General features: G+C 40.0%; 1 long non-coding RNA gene across 1 annotated transcript; it reads right to left on the reverse strand.

Annotated features, from left to right (window-relative positions):
• Positions 1 to 1,259: 1,259 nt before the first annotated feature.
• Positions 1,260 to 9,140, reverse strand: LOC139195324 (uncharacterized). Its single transcript, XR_011580139.1, has 4 exons — positions 9,065 to 9,140; positions 1,684 to 1,759; positions 1,472 to 1,607; positions 1,260 to 1,313 (listed from the first exon to the last, which is right to left on the reverse strand). It is a non-coding gene; the product is annotated as an uncharacterized lncRNA (long non-coding RNA).
• Between the last annotated feature and the right edge of the window lie 1,895 nt (positions 9,141 to 11,035).

The raw sequence follows: 11,035 nt of genomic DNA on the forward strand, positions 1-11,035 counted from the left end.
AGTTAACACTTTGGAATTATGAGATTGGAAGTCTCCCCTGCACATTGTAGAAGAAAGCAGATGACGACGGGTCACATTCGCTGCCTACTAAAATTTTGAATTGAAAATAAGAAATAGGATAAGATTGTTGCCTGCCAAAGAGAAGCACTTGGCGGTATCTGAAATATAACTATGTATAGTATCTCAAATAAATAAGAACTTTTTTGAAATGTGATAAAAACTTATATGTTTTTTTTAATTTGTTATATGAACTAAAATTTTATGCAATTTGTTGTATTAAGTTTAAAAATACTATTTTTATCATATCATGTTTGTACCACATCTTTGATAGAGATGAGATCCACATAATGTTAAAATTTTGACTCCCTCTGGATCTTGCTCTTTCATGTATCCGGCAATACACTAAACTAATCCTGGGTAGAAATCACAGCTTCTTTTGATTAATAATAGAGTATATTGTACTTTTGCAAACCCTGAACTAATCCCTCTCTTTCCAGTCTCTTTTTTCTCTTTTTCTAGCTTTTCTCTCCCTTACCAACGGCTATTTCTAGCTTTTCTCTCCTCTGCCATCGACTGTTTTTGGCTTTTCAGTGGCTGCCGCACCCTGTTTATAAATATACGGTGTGGTTTACATGCCCCTTTTTTTTTTTTTTTATTACGTTTCCTGTTCTATATGGAATACGAAAGGACACTTTCTTTCCTTTTCCAAGATATCTTCCAGGATTCCAATCTAATTGTACAAGTAAACTTTGGTTATTCCCTTTTAGGAGAAGAATCGGTGTACCATTAATTTCCCTAATACAATCCTAAATAAAATAGGACATTAACTTTGACGAGCCAAAATCCTAACGCATGATTGGTGGGTCCTACCATATTGGATAGATGGTACAAATGTGGTATGCAAAATGTGGTAAGTGTAGCATTACTCTATTAAGTTATGAAAATCATTAAGTTGTCATATCACCCTAATTCCGTTAAACTTTCCATCCAAAACAAGTCGTGTCTTGCACATGACTTGTTTTCAAGAGTATTTCGGATATTTCAGCTTCCCACTCGATCCGTTCAGGATTATTTTGGACATTTTAAGGTTGTTTAAGACATTTCAACCCTTTTTTTACTCGTGCCTAATGTACCTTTTTAGTCGTTCAATTTCTCACTCGATTCCCTCCAAAATAAGTCATGTTCCTAAAGTAACTTTTTAGTAGTTCACCGTAAGTTTTTCAAATGAGCATGGCATATTTTTTTTACTAGTTAAGTCACTGGTAGCATTAACCATTTCTCTCTTGCTCTCCCGAAGAGCCTCGTGATTAAAACTGCAAGTGCAAACCCATATGAACAAATTAAGAAAATACGAATTAAACCCGTAATTTAATCTAATGAAAATCAAGAGAGCTTGAATTATTGAATGTCAGCTTAATCCCTAAACAAGATTAATTAAAAACAAAAATTGAGCAACAGATTAAGAAAGCACAAATCTACAATGAGGGCCAAATCGACAAAACAGGGCAACGTGAGGCTGCAACAGATTTGTGCTGCAGCCAACATGTTGTGAATCGAGATGCTGCATCGTCTTCCACTCCAGCACCGGGAACCTACACATCTAAATTCTGATAGAGAGGAGTAGAATCTTAATTTAGTTGAAAGAGAAAATTACCTGTTCAGAAAAGGGAAATTTTAGCATACCTTTTCGGAACAAGTCAACTGACCGAGGGCCCCACTTCAATAACATTGGCATTGTCCCCGACTTGAAAATTATCATCTGCCCAATCCACTATGTGTGGGGTTTTATCACAAAAGACCCCAATATTAGTTAGAGTGAGGTCATCATATTTAAACTCATCCTTTTTTCCTTCACCACCGATGTAGAATAGCCAACATACCTTTTACAATTCTTACAAATTTAACCATAAATCCATGTAAAATTTCTAAATTGCCTCCTCTCTTCTCCCTTGTCTCTCCCCCCTCTTTTCAACTCCCACCAGTCCACCACAGCGCCACCCACTCTGTCTCTTCTCCCAAATCCAGTTAGGCACTCAAAACTGATGTAAAGAAATATATGTGGGGAATTTAATTTATTGTGTTCCAAGTACAGGCGCTCCAAACTATCACATCTGCCGAGGCTGCTGGAGATTTCACTGATAACTTATTGTTCGATATATCTAGCATTGCGAGATGTACAAAATCACCTACTTCACTTGGCAGTGAACCAGTCAAATAATTGTCGGCAATGTCCAAAGAAATTCAAAGATATGAAAGCTTAGTAAGGTATTCTTCTCGTAAGATTGTAACTAAAAAGTGTAAGTATTAACAAATCTCGGCAACATCATCAGCGGTTACTCACAGTCGAAGTTTGGTGCCTATCTACAAGAATAAGGGCGATGTACAAAATTGCATGAACTATAGGGGTATTAAGCTAATGAGTCATACAATGAAGCTTTGGGAGAGAGTCATTGAGCATAGATTGATGCAAGAGACACGGGTTTCGGACAACCAATTCGGGTTCATGCCAGGGCGCTCAACCATGGAGGCAATCTATCTCTTACGAAGATTGATGGAAAGATATAGAGATGGGAAAAAGGATTTACACATGGTCTTTATAGATTTGGAAAAAGCGTATGATAGGATCCCAAGAGACATTCTTTGGAGGATTTTAGAGAAGAAAGGAGTACGAGTAGCATATATCCAAGCTATACAGGATATGTATGAAGGAGCAAAGACTGCCGTAAGAACTCATGAAGGACAAACCGAAAGCTTTCCCATAACTGTAGGATTACATCAAGGCTCATCCTTAAGTCCTTACCTTTTTGCGTTGGTAATGGATGAGTTAACAGGACATATTCAAGATGATATTCCTTGGTGTATGCTTTTCGCAGACGATATAGTGTTGATAGATGAAACTCAGGAAGGGGTAAATGCAAAGCTTAACCTTTGGAAAGAAGTGTTGGAATCTAAAGGTATTCGCCTAAGCCGATCAAAGACAGAATATATGGAGTGCAAGTTCAGTGCAAATGGAGGCCAAAACAAGTTAGAGGTGAGGATCGGAGATCAAGAAATACCAAAGAGCGACCGTTTTCGTTATCTAGGATCTATCTTGCAAAAGAACGGAGAATTAGATGGAGATCTCAACCATAGAATACAAGCTGGATGAATGAAGTGGAAGAGTGCATCCGGCGTGTTGTGTGACCGCCGTATGCCACTGAAGCTCAAGGGAAAATTTTATAGGACGGCAATAAGGCCGGCGATGCTGTATGGCACAGAATGTTGGGCGGTGAAGCATCAACACGTACACAAAATGGGTGTAGCGGAGATGAGGATGCTTCGTTGGATGTGTGGGCACACGAGACAGGATAAGATTAGGAATGAGAATATCCGGGGTAAAGTAGGAGTAGCCGAAATTGAAGGAAAGATGAGAGAAAATCGGTTACGGTGGTTTGGACATGTGCAAAGAAGGCCTACTGACGCTCCGATTAGAAGATGCGACTATGGGACAGAGGTTCAAGGCCGAAGGGGTAGAGGAAGACCTAGGAAAACTTTGAGAGAGACCCTAAGAAAAGACTTAGAGTACTTGGATCTAACGGAGGACATGACACAGGACAGAACACAATGGCGTTCTAAGATTCATATAGCCGATCCCACTCAGTGACTTGGATTTTCCAAGTCTCCAACCGAGAAGTTGTCCTTGCTCGGGAAATTAAGGGAACACTACCTCAACCTACATGCTCCACTCACAAAGCTTCAACATACAAGCTTCAACAAAAGAAAATTCAAAGAACTTAGCGAAGAAGGCTTTGGTGATTTAACACAATACGTTGAAATGAAGGAAAGCTTATTTATTGATGTCCCCGATAAGTTACAAATATGTACATATACTTGAGTCAAAATAAACAAACAAGAGGGAGCCTTCACAAAGGTTGCTTAGGAGAAGTCTCAGCAGTCGGTAGAGCCCCAGAAAGAGAAGGCACAGGAGGGGGATCATTCGGAGCCTCAGTACTGGACAGAACCCTAGAAGGAGGAGGCATCAGAGGTTGATCATTTAGAGCTTCATTACGGGGTACAGCCCCAGAAGACGAAGGCAATAAATGCCTTTGGAACAAACCCACAAATCTCTGATGATCAAGTAAAACCTGACCATCATATTCCTTCATCTGGTCAAGCTTCCTCTTCATGTTTGTAGCATAGTCATGTGCGAGCCGGTGCAACTGTTTATTCTCATGCTTGAGCCCTCTAATCTCCTGTTTGAGACTCATCACTTCAGCAGCCAATGATTCAACTTGGCGGGTTCGAGCAAATAGGCGTTGGGCCATATTAGACACAGAACCTGCACACTGAACACTAAGAGTCAGAGAATCCTTAACAGCCAACTCATCAGACCGTTTGGAAAGTAGTCTGTTATCTTTGGGAGTGAGAAGGTTCCTGGCCACTACCGCAGCGGTCATATCATTCTTCATCACGGAATCCCCAACGGTAAGAGGACCAGTAGGGGAGACGAAGGATGGGCGCCATATGTTGTCTGGAGAAGGCGGGGCTGCCTCTTCAACAAGGTTCAAGTCAAAACGACGGTCGGAGGGGCCAGACATTTTCAAAGGTGTTGAAGAGAGAAGAGGTCGGACAAATCAAGATCTTAGAAGTGCAAGAATGGAGCTTCTACTGGTGGATATTCAAGTGTGCTTTGGAACTTAATGTCAGCCCCTATAAAAATCTGCACTCGACGAAGCTTCAGAAATCGAAGAGGCGCCTGCTCAGAAATCGAAGAGGCGTTTGCTTTCTCAAAAGCTGGGTTGCTCAAAGACCACGAAGGCCGATCTCAGAAATCGAAGAGGTTTGCTTTCTCAAAAGCTGGGCTGCTCAGAGACCACGAGGGCCGATCTCAGAAATCGAAGAGGTTTGCTTTCTCAAAAGCTGGGCTGCTCAGAGACCACGAGCGCCGATCTCAGAAATCGAAGAGGCACCTACTTTTCCAGCCTTGTCAGCACCTGTCACACGCACTCAGCTTTGCGGAAATTATGGGCATTCTGTCGAAGATTTCTGGCGAAGTAGAAAGCACATGAATCGTACTGTTCAATCACCCACTTCCCACACGCAACAGTAGCTCATGGGTACCACATATAACTTTGCCAAAGTTCTCTGACAAAGTTGAGACTACTTTTCCAGCCTTGTCAGCACCTGTCACACGCACACTCAGCTTTGCGGAAATTATGGGCATTCTGTCGAAGATTTCTGGCGAAGTAGAAAGTACATGAATCGTACTGTTCAATCACCCACTTCCCACACGCAACAGTAGCTCATGGGTATCACATATAACTTTGCCAAAGTTCTCTGACAAAGTTGAGACACGTGAAGCTTGCAGCTCTCACTACATCGCTCTGACCAAGAAGGGTAAAAGAATAGCAAAGAAACAACACTAACAAAGTTTAGACACATAAATTTTGAAGGCCTAGCTACCATATTATTACCCACAAGGGTAAAGGAACAGTACCACTGCTGGATAATTGGAAAGTCCCGGTGTGTCAACCTCTGTGCTTCGTGGCAAGGTAGACTAGCAAACATGCCCAACCTTTACTCACATTTGAGAAAACACTCCCAACAAGATTGCTTGCACCAAAATCGAAGAGGCATCGCCCTCCGAATCTCGAGAGCCAGACTCCCAACATGATTACTTTCTCAAAAATCGAAGAGAGGGTAAAGGAACAGTACCACTGTTGGATAATTGGAAAGTCCCTGTGTGTCAACCTCTGTGCTTCGTGGCAAGGTAGACTAGCAAACATGCCCAACCTTTACTCACATTCGAGAAAACACCCCCAACAAGATTGCTTGCTCCAAAATTGAAGAGGCACCGCCCTCCGAATCTCGAGAGCCAGACTCCTAACATGATTACTTTCTCAAAAATTGAAGAGAGGGTAAAGGAACAGTACCACTGCTGGATAATTGGAAAGTCCCATTGTGTCAACCTCTGTGCTTCGTGGCAAGGTAGACTAGCAAACATGCCCAACCTTTACTCACATTCGAGAAAACACTCCCAACAAGATTGCTTGCTCCAAAATCGAAGAGGCACCGCCCTCCGAATCTCGAGAGCCAGACTCCCAACATGATTACTTTCTCAAAAATCGAAGACACCGCTCTCCGAATCTCGAGAGCCAGACCCCCAGCAGGATTGCTTTCTCAAAAATCGAAGAGGCATCGTTCTCCGAATCTCGAGAGCCAGATCCCCGACAGGATTGCTTGTTCAAAAACCGAAGAGGCACCACTTTCCCAACTTCAAGAGCCGGATCTCCTGGGATAAAGCTTGTCTGTAATCTTCACACGCAACATCAGCTTTCCAGATACCACAGACCACTTTTTCAAAGTGCTCTGACAGAGTTAAAACTTGTGAAGCTGGCAGTTCCCACTACCGTGCTATGACCAAGCAGGGTAAAGGAATAGCATTATTACTTGATGTTAGGGAGACTCCTATATATGTCGACCTCCATCCCCAACGGACAGGCAGACCTGCAAAAATGCTCAACCCTTCCTCTTATCTGAGAGGGCACTCCCAACGAAGCCTTTCGAAATATTCAGCTTTCTTTCCCCCCGATAATACTTCTGTAAACAAGCTATACTAGATCAAGAATATCTCATATCATCAGGGTTAAAAGCAAGAGTATCCCATATCATGCTTTTTCCCTGTCTTTTCGTTTGGCCTTGTTCTTACCTGCAAGACAAGGAGAAAGAGAGCAATCAGTCAGCACTTGGAATCAAGCTTCCAGCCAGGAACTGACTGCCTGGAACCCCTTACCTGATTACTTACTTGGCATTGCTCTCGAGTACTCATCTTCAACATCTTATGCTTCCAGGGAAGATACCGCATCTGCCTGAGGAACAGATAGGGCAAGGGAGAAGGATACAAGGAAGCATGTGGAGACAAGCGTAACAGCACACGTGCCGATACATCCACTACTCTGTCAAAAGCAAAAGTATCCCATATCAACAGGGTCGAACGTACTCTAGATTTGATGGACTTGTTTTGACCCTCAAATTCTTCAGTCGGCCTTATACTCTGGAGGAAACCAGAAAACCCTCCAGCCCAGTTCAAGAATAAGCCTGTGGAAAGTTACTTCTTCAAAAGCAAAAGTATCCCATATCATCTCTTCTCATTTTTCTTCTCTTTATCCTTCATGCTGCCTGCAAGATAGGGAGAATGTGAACAATCAGTCGGAGCTCTGATTGCTTACCTTGTCTGTTACCTCTTTCAGCAGATCCCCTAGCTCGGCGACTTGGGGGACTCCTACTACATGGTTTGTATCGCGCTTGACCAAGCCTGAAACTACAAGTAAGCTTCAAGTGACATTGATACATTACCTTGTGCATCTCCACCAGTTACAGATACCACCCCTGGATGAAGGAAGAGTACTTCTAGAGAAGATGCCACATCTACCTATGAGACAGATAAGGAAAGTTAAGACGATACCACACTCCGGTACTTAGAAGTTTCGTGGTTACGAGATCATTTTCCCACAATATTTCCTAATGTCATTTGTACTAAATCATTCACTTGTACTCCTTAAAGGAGAGCTTGAACCTATGTACTTGTGTAAACCCTTCACAATTAATGAGAACTCCTCTATTCCGTGGACGTAGCCAATCTGGGTGAACCACGTACAGCTTATGTTTGCTTTCCTATCTCTATCCATTTATATACTTATCCACACTAATGACCGGAGCAATCTAGCGAATATCACAAAAAGTGACCGTTTTCGCTACCTAGGATCTATCTTGCAAGAGAACGGAGAATTAGATGAAGATCTCAACCATAGAATGCTGGATGGATGGAGTGTAAGAGTGTATCCGGCGTGTTGGGTGACCGTCGTAGGCCACTGAAGCTCAAGGGAAAATTTTATAGGACGACAATAAGGCCAGCGATGTTGTATGGCACAGAATGTTGGGCGGTGAAGCATCAACACGTACATAAAATGGGTGTAGCGGAGATGAGGATGCTTCGTGGGATGTATGGGCACACGAGAAAGGATAAGATGGGGAATGAGGATATCCGAGGTAAAAGAGGAGTAGCCAAAATTGAAGGAAATATGTGAGAAAATCGGTTCCGGTGGTTTGGACATGTGCAAAGAAGGCCTACTGACGCTCCGGTTCGAAAATGTGACTACGGGACAGAGGTTCAGGGTCGAAGGGGTAGAGGAAGACCTAGGAAAACTTTGGAAGAGACCCTAAGAAAAGACTTGAGTACTTGGATCTAACGGAGGACATGACACAAAACCGAGCGCAATGGCGTTCTAGGATTCATATAGCCGACCCCACTTAGTGGGAAAAGGCTTTGTTGTTGTTGTAGTTGTTTGCAAAACAGGCTTACCAAACAAGTTTTTGAGTTGGAATTTGATAAATAGTTTTGAGTTTAACCTTGGATTCAAATAAAGTACCAAACGGGTTCTAAAACTCCCAAATTAACTACAACCCTAGCCAACTATCTGGCTCGCGGACTCACTTAGCTTCGAGAACCCCTTTGATGCTCCTGCATCAACTGATAACGCTACTACAAATTCAAAAATTTCAAGGCCAACCCAATATGCAAATCTGCATAATTTCAACAATTTCATCAAATTGCAGGGTGTTTATATTCACAAATCATGAAACTTACACCAAATAATAAAAGTGGGTTACTTTTGTAAACAATTCATCAGATTACGAACTAACAAAGAATGTAATTTCAAGAAAATGTGCAAGTTCATCATCAATGAAAAGCAGTTCATTGCCCCATTAGTACAAAAACAGAAAAACCCACAAAAATCCATATTTTTTTCCTTTTTTAATTTCTAATTATTCTTTCAGCTTCTGGGCGCTTGCGATTTTGCCCAATTCCCATCACAGAAAACAAATTGTGATATTTAAAAAGGCTGTGTAAATAGATGAAACAATTCATGAATTGAACAGAAAAGGAGCCCCTAAAACGGCTAATCGAATGCGCATTCGGCTAGAAATTTAAATTTCAGACGGAAAAAATTCAAAATTGAGCAGCAGTTTCTACATACGCGAAAGCAAGAGAGGAAGAACGAGTAGCTAAAGGACCAATGCTTACTGAATATAGCTGGAGAGGACTCGGATGAAGGGCTGCTACTGTATGAGAGAGGAGAGCACAAATGACACAAAGAATCGAATAGGGCTAATGTTTTGTTTTCTTTTAAGTTTCAATTAAAAATTCATACAACAATTTCATTTTTGTTATTTTTTTTCTTATTTATTATTGGGTAGATGATTTTCACCTACCCTGACTTCTCACTATTTTTAATTTTAATAATCAGATTAATAAAGCAAACAAGAACAATTGACAAAATTTAACAAGTAGTGTAAAAATTAAAAAGTGTTTATGTTTATTACTTCACTTTTATCAAAATGGCTTTATATAATTTAATAAAAAACGCTTAATGAATTACTATAAATAATAATAACAAAATCAAGATAGCTGTGGTGATAGTATCGTAAATGAATTTAGTTTGACCGCGGTAACTATATAGTAAATAAGTTAAAGCTATTTCTTCATAAAATTTGTAATTGTCCTTACAAATAAAAAAACGTTCATTAGATATTATTGGATAAAAATAAGTTGGTGAGGCATTTTTCATTAGTCTTATAATTTTTTATTTTTGTGGTGGGAGGGTAAATTGGCATGCTTAAATAGGACTCAAAACTAAAGTGAAAGTTGTTCGATCCTACATCGTCCAAGGGAATGGATCCTCTATACATTATATGTACATGTCCACCTCCTTTAGCACGAGGTCTTTTGGGAGCTCACTGGCTTCGGATTCCGAAGGAACTCCGAAGTTAAGCGAGTTCTCCCAGGATAGATGATCCACTGAGGAGTTCTCGTGTGAATTTCTAGAAACAAAACTGTGAGGGCGTGGTTGGAACCCAAAGTGAACAATATCGTACTACAACGGAGTCGAGCTCGAGATGTGATGAAACCCGAGTAGGGATGTAACAAAAGTGGTAAAAATAAAAAAGTCAAAAGTTAAGCATAATTAGTAAAAGGTATAGTAAGTGAAGCAAGTGTATAACTTTACTAAAATAATACTTTGAAAATTTAGGCATTTTTTTAATTTTAATATTTATTTAATTGATAATATGTTAAAAATATGAATAAAATGCATGAATTTTATATGTATTATTGAAAGAGATGTGAAAATAACGTGTTTTAAACGTGAAAAAAAAAATGTATTGTGCATTGGAGTTTTAGGGGGGTGTATTCAATTAGGATTTTGAGGGATTTTAATTCTTGTAATGAATCTAGGGGTATTCAATCAAGATTTTAAGTGATTCTTTGAAATTCAAGATGTATTCAATTAGAATTTTAAGATAGTTTATTAAAATCCTTAGAGATCCGGATGTCTTCAATTAGGATTTTAAAGAAGTTTATAACATTACATGTGTATTCAATTAGAAATTAATTTTAAAGAATTTGAGAAAGTTGACGTAACTTTCTGCTTCTTAGTATCTGTAGAATTATCAGAGAGACGGGCCAAGGGTCCACTTCCAACAACACCGATATTGTCCCCAACTTGATAATTACCACCTGCACAATCCGTCAGGTGTATGATTTTATCACAAAAGGCCCCGGTATTAGTTGGAGTGAGTTTAAGATATTTAAACTCTTATTTTCTCATTGATACAATCGATGTGGGACATTTCAGCATTATCCACCTTCTCTCTCACACTCCAAACACCATTTGAAAATTCTATCAAAGCTGATAGCAGTTTGTGACTACTTTTTTGCAGAGTTAGCCATTCAACAAAGAACATAAAAAATATTTATCCAACAAAAACCACTAATCATTAAAATTCTAAAAACACCACACAAATTAAAATTCAAAAGCTTCAAGTCATATAAGTAAAACACACCACAAACATCAACGAGAAAAAATTCAAAGCGATAGCAAGAGAAAGAAAGCAAAAATAGAAGAAAATTTTGGTGAGTAGATAGTGGAAAATATTATTAATGAGTGATCATGACCTTTCTCCTTTGGGTAACATGCTTTGTCCTTGTCAAGTCTTT

This window comes from Malus domestica, chromosome 04 (assembly GCF_042453785.1).
Source record: "Malus domestica chromosome 04, GDT2T_hap1".
NCBI lineage: Eukaryota > Viridiplantae > Streptophyta > Magnoliopsida > Rosales > Rosaceae > Malus > Malus domestica.